Source organism: Heterocephalus glaber, unplaced genomic scaffold (genome assembly GCF_053883595.1).
Source record: "Heterocephalus glaber isolate CG9 unplaced genomic scaffold, H.glaber_assembly_v1.0 deba00000347, whole genome shotgun sequence".
Classification (NCBI taxonomy): domain Eukaryota; kingdom Metazoa; phylum Chordata; class Mammalia; order Rodentia; family Bathyergidae; genus Heterocephalus; species Heterocephalus glaber.
In genome coordinates this window covers 8,875,842-8,893,948 of record NW_028258143.1, presented here as the reverse complement: position 1 = coordinate 8,893,948, position 18,107 = coordinate 8,875,842, and the positions used below count along the sequence as shown (strand labels likewise).

General features: G+C 36.2%; 1 pseudogene; it reads right to left on the bottom strand.

The window, feature by feature from the left end:
- The window catches only part of LOC101707992 (mitochondrial import inner membrane translocase subunit Tim8 A pseudogene), a 73,638-nt pseudogene that overhangs the window by 24,441 nt on the left and 31,090 nt on the right, over positions 1-18,107 (bottom strand).

The following is an 18,107-nucleotide window of genomic DNA, read 5'->3' as shown; positions in this document are numbered from 1 at the left end:
TAATCACCATATAATCATCCAAAACAAGAATCTACAGACTACAAACTTCAAATTCCCATTTTCTGTTATACCCATTAGATCTCTTTATTCTTTCTGGTCCAGAATGCTGACCAGGATCACGCTTCACACACAGTTCTGATGTGTTTTTAGGCTCCTTCAATTTGGAGTAGTTCTTCAGCCTTTCCCTGCTTTTTATGACCTTGATCGTTTTAAATATAAATATTTCACTTTGTACAATGTCCCTCAGCTGTGTCTGCCAGGAGCTTCCTCAGGCCCAGAAAGGGTAATTTATTCTTGGAAGGAGTACAACAGAAATAATGAAATATTCTTCTCAGGGCACCCAGAAGTTCGTAAGTATGATCCTTTCCACAAGAGATGATGCAAACACTAGGTAGGTGTCTTCCAGAATTGTCTACCACAAAGTAACCCTTTGGGATATTCTTCAAAGCTTTCTTATGTTGTTGATAGAATTCAGGTCTCTGTAGGGGTAGACACCTGTTCATTGGGAGCTGCTCTCCACACTTGGAGAGCAGCTACATTGCCTTCTTAAAAAATGGCAGCTACTTCTTTGGAGCCTGCAGAAAATTTCCATTCTGGTGTACCATAAGGAAAAATATACAATGTAATGTAACCATGAGAGTGACTATCCTATCACAGGATAGTCAATCTACGGCAGAATCTGTGACAGATTCTGGTCACACTGAGCAAGAAATTATACAAAGTATGTATTCCAGAGGACAAAAATCTTAGAAATCATTTTAAAGTTCTGTTTACCACAAATCATCAGTAACATTTGTAGGTTATATTTCTAATATATACTCAAATCTATACCCTTCTCTCCATTTCCACTGTCACCATCCTGGCCCATGCCACTGTCATCTTGTTCCGCTATTCTAATAGCTACTCTTCCTCTTGCTGCTCTTGCCTTTCTATTCTTCCATCCATGACTAACCAGAGTGACCTTATAAAAATGTATAGAAGCTAATGTTATTAACCCAAAAACCTTTCAATAATATCATACTGCCTTCAAAACAAAATCCACAGTTTTTCTCCCAGTAACAAGTTTTTGCATTGTCTGCCCCTGTCCTCTTGTGTAGTTGTTCTTTTGTTCACTGAGCATTAGCTACTATAATCTATATATTTTTTATTTATCAAAAAAGCCGAAGTATTCCTTCTCCATGCCTTTGTACATGTTCTCAAACACTTTGCACTTACTCGGAACAGAATCTTTGATTATTTGCATCTCTCTTTATACATCACTTATCAAGAGAAGTTTTCCAGTGGCGTAAAGGAACAACATTCAATTCAGTCATTCTGAGTTACAGCATCCTGTTTATATTCTTCATAGAATTTGTCAGAAAGTATATTTTCTATTTACTTATATATTATCTGCCAGCCTCAAGTAGAATGTTAGCTTCGTGAGGCCAGATACCACACTCTTTGATTTGATGATGTATCCCTAGTATCTAGTCTGATACTATATTTCATATTATCTATATTTCATATGTACAATGTAATACACAGAAAATAAAAAAACTAGAAAAGTTGTTAACTTTTAAAAGACTCAGATTCTGAGATTGCTTTTTAATATGCTAAACTATACATATATACATATAAACTCTCTTTACTATTTGTCTAAAAGTAGGGGACTTAAAATAATATCACATTGTTCTGTTTCCCAGACCCTGGGAAGAAGACATCACTACAGAAACAATTTTCTCACCACTTCTCCATTGGCAGCCTGATTTTGTGTGTGTGTGATGAACACCTGGCAGTCCTCTTCTACCATGAATTAATATGCTGCTAGAGAAATTTAGTTTATCTCTATTATAAATAAAATTCCTTATTCTGGACACTCCTGTATCCCCTTAAAGCTTTGAATTCTTTTGCCAATGACCACAAATAAAACTTTCAAAAGTGATCCCTCACTCTCATATTGGGACTGTTTCTAAAGAAAGGGTTTGGTGGGCTCCAGGGTTCTGGTTCTGGTAGTCATAGTCACAGGGGTATTGCACCAAGCTGGCCCAAGTGACAGGAACATGGCCGATCACCTTGGACATGATCTTTGAAGGTTTTACCTGAGGCAACCTCCTGAGCTCCAAATAATTCCAGTATCCTCCAGGTTTTTCTCTTTCAGTCCTAAAGAACCTTACTGAAAACAATATCCATGCTGACATTTTCTGTGGCCAGTTTGCTAAGTTAAACTACTATATACAGCTTAAGAAATTTAGGAGCCTCTGGCTAAAGGGCTAAAATGTAACAGGAATACTTAGGAACCGTTTGTATGCTTGATTTGTTTTACAGTGTTTTTGGTCTTTAGTTTTGATTGGATTGTTTTACTGAAACATGAAGGACATTTAGAAGGCAAGAAAGTGAATAGGATACATTTGCAACAATATGCCCTAAAGCAACATCTTAATGTCAGAAGTAAATTATAACAACTTACATTACTGATGACATGCATTATAATTCAAAGCCAGGGGAACTACATCAAGGTTGTTCAAAATATGATATAAAAAGTGTTTTCTTTGTATCTTTTGCAGCCAGAAGAAGACCTTTATTGATGAAAATAGCATCATCAAGAAAAGGTAATAAAAGAAAATATATATCTTCTGTAATGCATGAAAACATTTCTTTCTGAGGCTTCCCTATGTCCATTTCACTGAAAGTGTTATTTCAGAAACAACATAAAATGAGTTCCTTCCAGTGTTATATATGTGACTCCCAAGATGTCAAGAGGCAGCCTATCTAGATTTTGACTAGATGTACATTAGATTTTGACTAGATAATTCCTGATGTAAATATTCAAATGATAGTTGCAGTAGCATTGATGTCAGAGAGTAATTCCTGAAGCTATTGACTGTTAGTAGCCCAAGTAGTTTAGATACATTTGTTTACATAGTCTTTAGCTTCTGAAGAATTAAAAAATATTTTTAATGGTCTTCCTGCTTTTAATTTGAAGAGATGTCCATATTCACATTCAAATTTTTAAAAATCTAATTTCAAAGCCCAAGTTAACTCTCAAAGTAGTGACAAAATAGGTAGTTTATGAAATTTTACTTCATCATTACTATACATATATTAACATAAAGTGAAGCCATATGTATATAGAAAAAATATGACGACATGACAGGATTACTGTCCAATAAAAATAGTAGATCACATTTTCTGTGATTATAGAATATATAAAATGTAAACAGCATAACTTTGATAGGTATAAGAATACAATGTGGTATTCTATATCAATCAAAATATATTTTGTAATTGCCAAATAGCAGTTAATGCCTGTGTGTATGTGTGCACATGTGCGTGTGTGTGTGTCTCTGTGTGTATGTGTGTGTGTGTCCATACACATAGATAGAGTGGAATTGGCCCAGGGCCTCTGGCATACCTGATCTGCTGAGGGGGTCTAATGAGTCCTTTTAGCCCCCTCAGCAGATTCACTCATATCTGTTCAGTTTTGGCCTTAGCAGCTGAATGTAGTGATTTCAAAATTGAAGGAAAATGCGTCTCTTTCCTTTGATTTGATTGTACTATCCTGACTGTCTCACGAATGGTGAACTGCTTCTGCTGGTATTCCCAAGACCTGACACAGAATCCTGGAATGTTAGAGCTGAAAGGAATTTGTAGATCATCTAGAACATCAGTGGCAGGCACAGTGGTGCCTCTCATGGAGAGAACCAATTCATAGTATTCATCTGTTTATGCAATATGAGCAAATTCACTGAGTTATGTCTGTGGGTGTGCTGATATCACTGGTTCCTTGGAAAACTGAACTGAGAAGGATTATACTCTTTTCCTTGTTTTCTTGCTGACTTAAAGACAGAATTAAAGGTCCCCTTACCTGTCTATTGAAGGCCTAGGAGAGGTGAGGCTCTAGACCATGGAGCTTTGACCATAAAACAGACATAGAACTATGCTTTGGAATGAGATGACACTTGCATGACTATTGCAAAGAAAGAAGGCCTGTACTGCTTGAAAATGATACTGATTCAGACAACATTGTCTAAAGAAAAAAGGTCTAATGCCAGGAGGATGGGGTTCTATTAGTATTCACTAAAGGAACAGATTTTACATATATGATTATACAAAAGATTTACTAAGGCTTACAGGATCAGAAGCAGAAGAGTCTCAGTGGTCACTTGTGGAATCAGAGGTAGACGAATGCAAAATGGTCATCTGCATCCTGGAGGTCTAGAGGATCCAGTTGAAAGTCAAAGGCCTGGAGTTCACTATAGAGTTCAGTGCATGTCCATGTCAGAAAGCTGAAGGGTCTATGTTGGAAGGCTGAAGAGTCTGCACTAGAAGCTTGAAGTAAATGAAGATCATTGTCCAATGGCAATGGTGAAGACTAGAACTTCTTCAAAGAAAAAAGGAAAGACTACCTTCTTGTTTTCCTCTTTATTCTACCTATGATACAAGCCTACTGGTTGATGCCATCCATATCTTCCATGTCTAGGATAGATCTTCCCCCCCTCAGTTTGCAGCCTATATGTCAGTCATCCATAGACATATCCAGAGTGTTGCTAATCTGCAAGGTGGTTCTTACAAAAGTCAAGGTGACATATCATAACCAACAATCACAGTTGGAAATTTATTAAGACCATCTAATACTTGTAGGAAATTCATACCTTCATACACATTTATGAGATGTTAAAGCATGTATTATTGAGCCATTTTCCCAATGATAAATCTGAAGCCCATACTTACTTAATGTAATGTAATCAATGAAAACCAACTTTCCTACTGTATGTATAGCCTTGTTATACATGTTCTATTGAAAATGCATTATTCCTAAACTGAAACCACTTACAAGGTAAGACAGGATATGTACAATATTATAGGTTTGTAAGGAACTATGATATTATCTGAGCCAATGTGTCTAAGTGATTTATTAGTCTATGGAGGACATAAGAGTTCAGGTGGTTAGCATGTCTTTTTTTACTTTGAGCCACAGTTGGGCTTGAAATGCACATGCATTCTGGATATTATTACAGTACTAAGAAGCCAGCTGCAACAACCATGGGGCTAGGAATTTTTGTCAAAGAGTCATCATCATTGGTTCTTCCCTTGGAATCTGTGCTATAGCCAAGTACAGCCATCATTGTCATAACATTTGCCATACTGAGTTGTTTAAGCATCAAATGAAGTCATGGAATTTGAGATTTCTTTGGTACTTCTAAAATTCTAGATGGATTTTTATAATTGTAATTATGTTAAAGTATATATGCTCAGGTCATTGAGAAAAGGATTCCAAATTAGGATTATTGGATATTTTAGCAAGTCTCACCCCTGTAGTTCTGTATGGATAAAAGGAATAATCATGGTTATTCAACAGAAGTTATGTTGTAATTCTTAAAAACATGTATATGTACTGATTGTGTCTTAAATAAGAAGTAAAAAGTATACTTATTATATGTATATGACATATCTCCTATTTGATCTCTGGCTTTCTCTGCTCAGTAAAAGTTACTCTCACCACCATTAAAATCCATCAATCATGTAGATAGGATTCTATTAGTGACTAAAAAACAAGAATTCCTACAGAGAGCCTGAAATGAAAAAGGCTCCCTATAATTGCCTTGCATTTCAAATCCCTATCTTCAAAGAGCTTTGGGGAAAAAATGGCTTATCCACCCATTTGCTAGGTTTTTTTTGCAGATAAAATTTTTTGGAACAGGTATAGGTTTGTCATTACCACCATCCCTCTTAGAATATTCTCAACCAGCTAATCTGTAATGCTAAACCATCTATGGTTCCCATATTCTCCTTGGCATTTCCTTAATTTCCAACTTGAAAATAGGATGCACATGTTAGACCTTAATATGAGTGAGACTTCTTTTTTCTATATGCTTTAAATCCCTGTAGATGTAACTTCTACCTTGATTCAACTATTATATAGTTATTTGAAAACTGTCTCAATACCTTAAGGCTTCAATTCTCTTCTCCAAGAAGTATTCTTTTATTAAATATTTTTATTAGTACCTGCTTACAGTACATAATATTCCTTGTGTGGAATTGATACATGCATATAATACATCTTAATTCCTTTTTTCATCCCCTTTTCCTCCCCTCTCCTGCTCTTCCCTCCATCTCTTAATCCCCTTATCATCTGAGAAAGATCCAGCTTCCTTCTTCTTATTATCTTTCATTTTGCTTTTTATTTATATTTTAGTTTTCTCGTATGAGAGAAACCATGGACTATTTAAGCTGTGTGTTAGATTTATTTCACTTAATATTAGTTCTCAAGGTGCATCCATTTTCCTACTAATGACACAAGTTTATCTTTTTATGGCAGAGTAGTACTCTGTTGTGTGTAAATACCACATTATCTTTATCCATCTGTTGATGGAAATACAGGATACCTCCAAGATTTAGTTATAAATTGTGCTACTATAAACATAGGTATGCATGTAGCACTGTAATATGAAGCTTTTTTCATAGTAACTAATACAAGATCCAATTATAGGATCTTACTATACCTGCTTAGGTTAAACAGTTTTCTAGATGATTTTTATAACTGAGCCTTTATTTTTTCAGTTTTACTCAAGAAAAAAAACAAATGCATTGTATTTGTATAATATAATGCAAAGTATAGCACAGTTTTATGTTTTGATCTCCACCTAATAGCTCTGGAAAGGTGTTTGGCCACACTCATGTTTTAGCTAAGGCAGCCACCTAGAGAACTGCCCCTAGGTGCACTGTTTCCAAGCAAGGATTAGAGCTTCTACTTAAACCAAGCACTTCTGACCTCCAAGTTCATGTGCTTTCTTTCCCAATATGATCATTATCTCTCACACATAATATTCTTATAATAGTACCTGTAACTTTCCTTGTTTAGAAGATTTCGTATGGGAATTAGATTGTTATTACATGACTGTAAATACACTGTAAGTCTCCTCCTGCTCTTATGGTCCCCTCAAAGACTTCATGCGTTCATAGGTGCAACCTTTGGAAGGTGACTGGATCTTGGGTATGTAATACTAAATGAAGAATACGTGACCAGGGATATAGTTCAGTGGCACTGTGCCTGCCTTGCAAGTGCAAGGTCCTAAGTTCAATCCCTGGTACAAAAAAAAAAAGTTGTTATACTGGATTAGTCCACTGATAGGTTTTTAGCTGGTTATGGTGCTGGGAGGTGTAGCCTGGTAGGAGGAGATGGGTCTTTATGGGAGTTGCCTGGAAGGGTATACACCCCTCTTCCTCTCTTGATCCCTCTTTGATTCCTGCCTGCTATGCCATGAATTGTTTCTCCTCTGTAATGCCCCTCTGCTATGCCGCCCTGCCTTGGAGCCAGCCAACTACAGACTGAAACCTCTACAAACTGTTAGCCAAAATAAACCTTTCCTCCTTTAGGTTGTGAATGTTGAGCACTGTGTCTTAGCAAGGAGAAAGGAACTAAGACACTGCTAGTCCTGTGACTATTTTGCCTTTAATTGTAAAATGTCTTGGTCACAGTGGCTGTAAAGAAATAGATCATTAGGCCCATTATTCAAAAGCAATGAAATAAAAGGAATTTTCTATGTTTGAACCATAAATAAAAAACAATAGTCAGGGATTCGATATTGCTAAGAATTGTTGGCTACTTGTAATTCTAATTGGAAAATAACCATAATCTGAAATTAATGAGTAATAGTCTCTGTTTAGTGGTTCTGTTTTTGTTTATAAATGTTAAAGACACAGCACATGATTATTTTCTGCCTAGCTAGTAAGGGCTGCTTTCTTACAGTGCTAATATAGACTGACATATTATAACTGATGCTCCTGGCCAGTCATCTGAAAAGGTTATGATCTTTTCAGTCATCTCCAAGTCTTTGACTTCCTCTATTGGAACTTAAAATCCCTCTCACTGTCCCCCATGCCCAAAAAAGCAGAGAATATTCAGATAAATGAGAATTTGTGTTTTCTCCTTTATTTTGTCATTACTTTTATTATTAGTGATATTCAAATATATTTATATTCTAGAAACTGCTGTTGTCTTTGAATGAAATAAATTTCTATTAAGAATGAACGAACATTATGGGTAATAGAAAGTGTTCTAATGTGTGTTTACTTCCATTTGTGCTTTTCTATGTGTGGTCATGAGGGTAGGGAAGGGGAAAGGAACAATTTCTTTTAAAGGAATGCTGCTAGAGCAACATCAAGATAGATCATTTAGCCAGAATAAGAGTCCACATGTAGATTTAATCAGTTTGCTAATAGACATCTCAATGTATATAGCTCTTGTTCTTCTGTGCTCCAAATTTTTAAGACCAATATGTCTAGGTCCCAAAAAAAGTACTAATGTAGTTTGTTTTGTTTTGTTTTTGGTACTGAAATTGAACCTAGAGCCTTCATACTGAGCTATATTCCAAGTTTTTGTTTTTATTTGTTTGCTTGTTTGTTTCATTTTGAGATATGGACTAGCTAAGGCACTAAGTTGCCAGGACTGGGCTCACATGTCCAATCCTTCTGCCTCAGCCTTTGGGTATTACAGAGGAGTGCCATCACCACTGGTCTACCAGTGTGTTTGACTAAAGAAATTTCTAGTTATACAGGTTTGTACTAGTTAGAAAGCAAAAAACTCGAGGACTCATGAACTTATTAGGAAATATTGAGATAAAGTTTCCCACCTATATTTTATTGGCTTTGAAACAAGTACAGTTGGTTTCTACATAGCAATGAAGTCAATAAGTCCAAGTGGCCGATTTTCTTTGTTATTTTAAATAGTGTTTATGCTTATGCACCATCTTTCTATATGAAGAAGGCTCATCTGATAGAGACACTTAAGGTAATTACACTCCAAATAGGTGGCTGGTAAATTTTATTATCAAAATCAGACTCAAAAGGCAATGCTACAATAGTCAGATTTATGACTAAGTTTTTAAAGTTACTGAAAGTTACAGTAAAGTTGTGATGGTAAATGTTTTATAGACCTAGTGCCCAAACTACAACTACAAACTCACTTATTTATCTCCAAGTGCCAACTCTACAATTAAACTTGAATACTGAGGTTTTAGATTAGAAAAAACCACTCATACATTAAAACAAAAATACAGTAACAGAACATTGAATGATACAAACAGTGCACTACGGCATGCATGCCATACATTCACCATCACTGCTACAAAGTATATTATAATGAATATTTATCACTAGATTCCATGACAGTTATCACACCAAAGTATAATTAATCATTAACTATCACTTTTGTTGTCTATCAATAATGAAATAAACATTGTCTTATATATGTTTTCTTATAGCCTTTCACTTCAAATTCTTACTAATCCAAAAAACGTGTGGAACAAATGTGGATGGACAATGTGATAGGAATATCACCAGAACCAACGTTACTTTGCTTCCAATTTTTGGTCTGACTACTGTCCTGTTACATAGATCACACATTGGTTATAGGATATTGTTTAGTATTTACCCATTTAAGTGAGTACTTGTTATGAAAACATGATTTGTGTTTCAAAAAGCTCCACTTTGATATAACTCATTTCATCTAGTTATATAGATACAGACAGCCATAGAAGCCAAAGGACCAGGTATATTAAAGGGCATTCTGTTTCACTAAAGGAAAACACCAAACTTGCAGTGGCCAACTGTTGGAAAATTCAAGCACAAAAGCTTTGAATCTATATAGCAGTTTTGAAAGTATGGCCATTTTCACTATACTGGTTCTTCCTACCCAGGATTAAGGGATGTCTTTGCATTTTCTGACATCCTGTTCCATCTCTTTTTTCAGAGCACAATAGTTTTCAGAGAAGAGGTCTTTGATTTCTTTTGTTAGGTTGATTCCTAGGTATTTCAGTTTTTTGGATGCTATTGTGAAGGGAGTTGTTTCTCCAGTTCCTTTTTCAGTGAGTCTGTTGTTCAAGTACATGAAAGCTATTAATTCTTGAGTGTTGACCTTGTACCCAGCTACTCTACTGAATTTGATTATTAAGTCTAGAAGACTTTTAGTGGAGTTCTTGGGGTCTTCTATATAGAATATCATGTCATCTGCAAATAATGACAATTTGACTTCTTCATTACCTATCTTTATTCCTTTTATTTCTTTCTCTTGTCTAATTGCCATGGCTAATGTTTCCAGAACTATATTGAACAAGAGTGATGATAGTGGACATCCTTGTCTTGTTCCTCATTTTAGTGTGAAGGATTACAGTTTTTGACCATTTAGTATGATATTGGCTGTTGGTTTTCCATAGATGGCTTTTATCAGGTTGAGGTAGAGACCATCTATTCCAACTTTTTGTAGGTTTTTATCATGAATGCATGTCAGATTTTGTTGAATGCTTTTTCTCCATCTATTGAGATGATCATATGGTTTTGTCCTTGACTTTATTAATACAGTGTATTATATTTATTGATTTGCATATGTTGAACCATCCCTGCATCCCTGGGATGAATCCCACTTGTTCAGGGTGTATGATCTTGATGATCTTCTGTAGTCTATTTGCCATTACCTTATTAAGGATTTTTGCATCTGTGTTCATTAGTGAGATTGGCTTATGGCTCTCTTTTTCAGTTGGGTCTTTCTCTGCTTTTGGGATTTAGGTGATTCTTGCTTCCAGGAATGAATTTGGGAGTATTGCTTCCTTTTCAATTTCATTAAAGAGTTTAAACAGTAGTGGCAGTAGTTCCTCTCTAAATGTCTTGTAGAATTCAACAGTGAATCCATCAGGGCCTGGGCTTTTCTTCATCGGTAAGTTTTTAATTACATTTTCAATTCCATTGATTGATATTGGGCTGTTTAGAATTTTTAGGTCTTCATTCAACTTTGGTAATTCATACTTATCTAGGAATCTGTCCATTTCTTCTGCATTTTCATCTTATTGGCATATAGGTTCTGGAAGTAGGTATTGATGATCCTCAGGATTTCTGCTTCATTCACTGTAATTTCACCTTTTTCATTCCTAATTGCATGGATTTGGGTTTTTTTTTCTTTTTTTGATAAGGTTGGCTAAGGGTTTGTCTATTTTGTTTATTCTTTTGAAGAACCAACTCTTCACTTCGTTGATTTTTTTGTATCATTCTCTTAGTATCCATTGCATTGATTTCTGCTCTGATCTTTATAATTTCATTCTTTGTATGAGCTTTGGGTTTGTCCTGCTTTTTTTTTTCTAGAAATTTGAGGTTCAACATGAGGTTGTTCATTTGAGCTTGCTCTCTTTTCCTAATATGAGTATTCACTGCTATGAGTTTCCCTCGTAAGACTGCTTTCATTGTGTCCCATAGATTCTGATATGTTGTACTGACATTGTCATTTAATTGTAGACATTGTCTGATTTCTTCTTTAATTTTCTCCAGCAGCATGCTTCTCAGACCTTGAAAAACAATCCAAAAATTCATTTGGAACAAGAAGAGACCTAGAATAGCAAAAGGAATTCTAGGCAACAAAGACAAGGTAGGGGGTATCACAATCCCCAACTTGAAACTATATTACAAAGCTACTGTGATAAAAATAGCATAGTACTGGCAAAGAAACAGACCTGAGGACCAGTGAAACAGATTAGAAGATGCAGAAATAACTCCAGACACACTCAGCCATCTCATCTTCAATAAAGGAGCCAAACACCCTCACTGGAGGAAAGATAGCTTCTTTAATAAATGATGCTCAAAAAACTGGGTTTCAAATTGCCAAACATTAAAACTAGACCTATATCTCTCACCATACACTAAACTAAAATCAAAATGGATTAAAGATCTAAATATTAAAACAGAAACCCTAAACACCTGGAAGAGAGATTAGGTAGAACTCTTGAAGACATTGGTGTAGGAAAAGATTTCATGAACAAAACCTCAGTCACACATGAATTACCACAAAAATCAACAAGTGGTATCTCTTCTCATTAAAATGTTTCTGCACAGCAAGAGAAGCCACCGACAGTGTGAAGAGACAACCCACAATGTGGGAAACAATTTTTACCAGCTGTTCCTCAGACAAAAGTCTACTATCTAGAATATATAAAGAACTTAAAAAACATCAGACCTCCCAAATTTAAAGACCCAATCCAAAAATGGGCATCTGAAATGAACAGACATTTCTCAGACAAAGAAGTAGAAATAGCAAACAAACATATGAATAAATGTTCGACATCGCTGGTAATTTGAGAGATGCAAATGAAAACAACGTTGAGATTCCACCTCACCCCACAAAGAATGGTTACTATCATGAAATCAACCAATAACAACTGCTGGCAGGGCTGTGGGGAAAAAGGAACTCTTCTCTACTGTTGGTGGCAGTGTAGACTGGAGCAACCACTGTGAAAATCAGTATGGAGATACCTCAAGGAACTAAGACTAGAGGTCTCATTTGACCCAGCTATTCCCCTGCTGGGTATCTTCCCAAAAGAATTAAAAGAATCATACCACAGCAATATATGCACACCCATGTTCACAGCAGCACAGTTTGTAATAGCTAAAATTTGGAAGCAGCCCAATTGCCCATCAACTGGAAACTGGAAAAAAAAAATGTTGTGGGTTTTGTAATAAAATGGAGTACTACTCAGCCACAAAGAATGTGAAACTAGAGTCCTTTATAGCTAAATGGATGCACATTGAGGCCATACTCTAAAGTATAATAAATAGGACACACATGTGTAAATACTCAATAGTTTCTCTGGTGTGAGAAACTGAAAGTATAAGTAAGGTTCAAAATGTACAATAGATAATGTGAAATAGGAAGAAAAGGCGCAAAGGGGAAGGGAAAGTGGGAGGGGTAGGGGAAAAGAAAGAAGGGAATGGAATTAATATAAGAAAATGGAAACAAAGTATTTGTAAATAGGGAGGAGTAGAGGGGTTGAAGGAGGGCAGAGGAATGGGGAAAAATAAGCATCAAGATATATTATGTAAAGGTACAAATCTCCAATGATGAATGTCATTATATGTGTACCTAAAATGTTTCAATAATATTAATTTAAAAAATAAGAAACTGACACAAGAGGATCACAAATTTGAGGCCAGCCTGGGCAACTCAGTATGACTGTGTCTCAAAAAATTAAAAAGAAAATAAGCCAAAAGGGCTGGGTATGTAGCTCAGCCAGAGTACCTGGGTTCAATCTCCAGTGCTGAAAAAAAAATAGCACTTTATTTTTGCTGAGTGGTTGCCATAACTTTTCAGGGTCTCTGAGAAAAGGTTTTCAAAGATTTTTTTCTTTTTTCCTTAAGGCTCTTGCTATGCAGTTCAGGCTGACCTTGAATGTTCTGTGCACCTGAGGCTGGCCTAATGCCTCAGCCTCCCAAGGGCTGGGATTGCAGGCATGTGCCACCACACTCAGCTTTCTTGTTTCCTATACTGCCTCATGCAGATGGTTTGAATGTGTTCCCCCACAAAGCTCGTGTTGGAAACTTAATCCTGAGAACAACAGTGTTGGGAGGGGAAGTGCAATTGGGAGTTGTTTTAGGTCCTGAGGGCTCTGTGTCCTGAATGGATTCACACTGACTATAGAAGGGCTTGAGTTTCAGCTCTTGTTTGTTCTCTCACCCTCTTTTGCTATTCTGCCCTGGGGCTGACACAATAAGAGGCCCCTGCCAGATAGTAGCCCCTCAAAACGGATTTTTTAAAAAAGCTTTGAAACTTTGAACGTCTGGTTTGAGATGTGGAAATGTATAGCTTTTGCATGAGCTCAATTCTCCCACACCGTTTTTCCTTAGAATCTACCAGGATGGTAAGCAAAGATAGATAAAATTAAAAAGCAAAAAAAAAAAGATTTTCTCTTCATAGACTTCTACTTTCAGGTGACTAAGTGTTAGCCCATTTTATCCATTTCCTAATTATATATTGAGCCAGAAAGTCTGGACACAAAAGTCAACCTTTCACCTAAACCTCTATTTTGGTGAAAACATCAGTATATGTGAGGGTGTATTTGCATGTATTTTTTCACATAGACCTAAAATTTATTAAATTTTATGAGAAGAATTTATGCACATAATTCTAAAAAGTAAATTGAATTACTAGGCCTCCATTAAAAACTAGTAGTATTTGCATCTTCCGAAATCCAGCTACCCATAGCTTACTGACACTTTCTATTCTTTAAATGAATTTTCTGCTATTTATGTTTCTGCTAAAAATAATTTAAATTGAGATTCCTTATTCTGTTTATTTTTACTAATGGGTTTCATTTTGACAGAATTGAACATGCACGTAGCATTATCACCCTCATAAACCTGACCCTCCCTTCCCAACAGTTTTACTTTTGGGGGGTGAGGTTCGATGGGTATTAAATATTTTTGTTTGTATTATCCCTTCTTTGCAGCTTTATTAAAGTATAATTTAAATATAATAAACCAAATAATTTTTTTACAATTTTGACATAAATATTCAGTACATACACACATGCATGCACACACACACACACATCTATGAAACAATTATTATCATCAAGATAACATTCTCATCTCTCCTAAAGGTTTATTATGCTTCTTTGAATTCATGCTTTCCTTCTTACCTCCCTCATTCCTAAATCCAGGCAAACATTGGTATTTTTCCAGCCAGTACATATATAAGACCCAGATGAGACTTAGCACAAGTAACACCATCTTGTTACAGGCCCTCCATCTTGTCCCTGTGGGTTTCGGTTTCACTACAGGACACAGAGTTCCCAGGATGTACTTGTTTATCTGTTAAGACACCAGGAATGTACCATTGTTTCTGTGTAAGGAACATCCTGTTTGCTAAGTAAAGAACATCTGCCACCCCCCCCCATCCCCTAACTGCAAAAAGTCTGCTTCTGAGTTCTTTTTGCTAAACACCCCTGCAGCCCCTATAAAACCTTCCAAGCCCCTGAACTCAAGGCCCTCTCTAAGCCTGTTGCTTGGAGGGTGCCGTCTGGCCAGACTAATAAAGGTCTGTTCTACTTTTCCAACTTGTCGGGTGTGTTCCTTCTTGGGTGTTCTTCACTGCAGTCAGCTCCTCGGAGCATTTGGTATGGCCCTTGGTCTTACACATATTGGTTTGACCTTTATAGATATTTGTATAAATAAAATTAGGTACTATTTTTCTTAATCTTGTTTTTTTATTTAGCATATCATTTTTGTTTGTTGATTTGTTTGTTTTTAAATAAATATATTAACATTTGCAGGGAAAAGTATTAACAGGGGTATAGAGATGCAAGGTTTCTACCAAATATCTCTTCTTCTCCTAGACTTCAAAACTTCATTCCTCTTCTACAATGTACCAGTAAAAGAATTTAATTAAAAAAAATATAGATACACTGATCTTATGTCATAGAATTTAAGTACTGTTAACTTTATATCATAGTACTTAAGCTACAGAATATTAAAAAATGAATAAATATCACACAAGGACCTTGAATTCCCCTTAGAGAAAAAAGATGGTGTATTTTTGGGTGCACACAGAATAGCTATATCATGTTAGATGCAGGTATAACTTTGTCAATGTCACTGGAGATTTTCATCTGATTTAAGGAGATGCATATAGTACATGTAGTCCATACAAATACATACACTTAATAAGTCTGAAAAAAATAATTTCATTCCTCTTCTTAATACTACTATGCTACTACTACTACTTCACTTGTGCATTTCCTCAAATAACAGCCAGAATTTCCTAAAACTTAAGTTATATTTGTTAGGCATTTCAGAGCCCCCACAGAGCACGCCCCCTCCTCTCCTTTCCCTTTGCCCCACTCCAGCCACAAGGAACAGGGAATTTCCGCATAGCTAAGGCCTGACCTCCCTTTGTTAGTGACTCTGCCTAGTTAAGGTTTTTCTGCCCCACTGGTTTCTTAGTCAGATATTCCAGTGAGATAGGGCTTCCCGAAAGCAGTGACTCCATCCCCCCTGACTGAAACCTGTTGCTACCTACCCCAGCCCGAATCACCCACCCCCACCAATGGACTTGTGCTCTCCCACCTGCAAGATCCCTATGTAAGCTTCCAGCTCAGCCCATGGAGCTGCTGGTCTCCATTCTGTGAGTCAGCCTGGCAGGCTGCAGACTGCCGCCCCAATAAAGCTTGCTTGAATGTCCTTGTGTGCCCCCTTCTTCGGCGACCCTTTCAATATTAGGTAACATATCTGCTGAAATTCTTTAAATGGCTCCCTATTTTGCTTAGTAAAAGCCCCAAATCCTTACAATTAGTGCCTTTTAAGGCCCTACATGATCACCCCACCATTCAGCATCAATACATGTTATTCATTTTTCTCCAATTTTTTTTATTACCTTCTTCCTTAGTACTGAAATTCACTCCTGCAGATGTTTTGAGACTGTTCTTTTAAATGGTCTCATACAACACAGCTCCTACCTTGGGGCCTTTGGACTTGCTGTTACTTCTACCTAGAACATTTTTTTCCCCATATACTCAAAAGCCTTCGTCTTTATCAGGTCTCTGCTGAAACACCACTTTCCCAGTGAGGCTTTCTATAATCACCATCAGTAAAATAACAACACCCTTACTCTCCTTTTTATTCATGGCACTTATTACACTTACATATTTCTGCATGTATTACATGTCTTCTAGCTAGAATATAAACTCTTAAGCAAGAGCAGAGATTTTTTTTTTGTATACTGTTTATTCCGTCACTAAAAATAGTGGCATAAAGTAAGCCTTTAAATGTGTGTTGAATTGTGTTTTTATCATGATTTTTTAAAATTTCCTTGCTGCACCAATAGAAAAAGCTAAACAGAGACTTGCAATTTCTAGAAATGTGTATTTGCATGATTCTCACAGATTTGCCCTAGAGGCTCCCAGCAAGTAGTTCCTCCTTAGTTCTACACTATAGGCTACTAGGATTTGAAACAAGAGGAGAGGCATCCAAGCTATACACATTCTTCTGTTGCATTCAGGGACTTACTGTCAGCATGGAATTCTTTGCTTCCCCATTGCATTTCATGGTTCCCTTTTCAAAAATTTCAGCCTTAGGATAAGCCTACATTGAATCTCTCTTTATTGGTTATCAATAGAAACCAGAATGGAAAGCTACTCAATAAGAGTTGAATCTTGTAGAATTTTTTATTTAAGTGATCAAAAGAATATAGTCAATGGATTCTATAATGATTAACATCAGACATGCATCTCTACCTGAAACAATTGTTAGTTTTGGACTAACCTAAATCTTTCTAATTTCTTTAGGTACATCTTTGGTGTTTTTTTTTTTTTTTTTTTTTGCAAGCTGATATATGTTAACTTCTTCCTGTGACCATCTAGTGTGAGAACTGTGATCACTGGTTAGATTCTTTTGTAAATAAAGGTCTCTAAATTTTCAAATTGTCTGGTCTACCTTGAGACTATACTTTAATATAGATATTTACACATATCAAGGTGTAGGAGAGGAATATAACCTAGAAAAATGAAATGTCCTATATGAATACTCTGTGGAATTTTCTTCAGCACTGCCAATCACTAGGTAAGACATTCATAATTAAGTCCCAATTGGTCTCCCACTACTGTGCTTTCTGACAGACACAAAGATCTCCCTAAAACAAGAAATGAATTCATATAAACACATTTTACATATGTAGTTCCACTATAAAATTATAGAAAGAAGTTCCACTATCAAAATTACAGGAAGCAGTTAAGGGGACCTTGAGAATAGCATAGTCCTACATACAGTAATGTTGTTGTAATAGTTTCCCATTCATCTGTCAATCATTTTCACAACATTAGCATTAAAAAGACAATTAAATATACATATGATGATCAGACTTCACATAAAATATTAGCCTTTGTCATTTTAAGATAACAAGATGACCCAAGCATGACAAAAGTAGGAGCCAATACTCCCATAACCAGTTCTTCAACAGTCATATTAATAGCTCTTCATTTCCTGAATCACTTTCCGTTTCCAAAGAGATAATGCTGATATCAATCAAAAAGGCTTTCTGGGAAGACTGGCTTGGATTTCTGGGTCTGTTCCAGTGGATTCAAGATGAAATGGCTTCTATCAATGATGCACTCAAGGCAGTTCATAAAACAAGTCTCTGTCCAACCGTCCAACTCTGGTCCAGACTTGTCTATGCACTGTCCCAACAAAACTCAGTCATCTGGTGTACCAGCTGTTGGAAATGCTATTTCTGAGTCTCTACCTTGATGTATGCTGCAATTGTTTGTCAACTGTGCCCAGATTTGCTAAAGACAAAGAGGATGAATCTGTGCCCCACA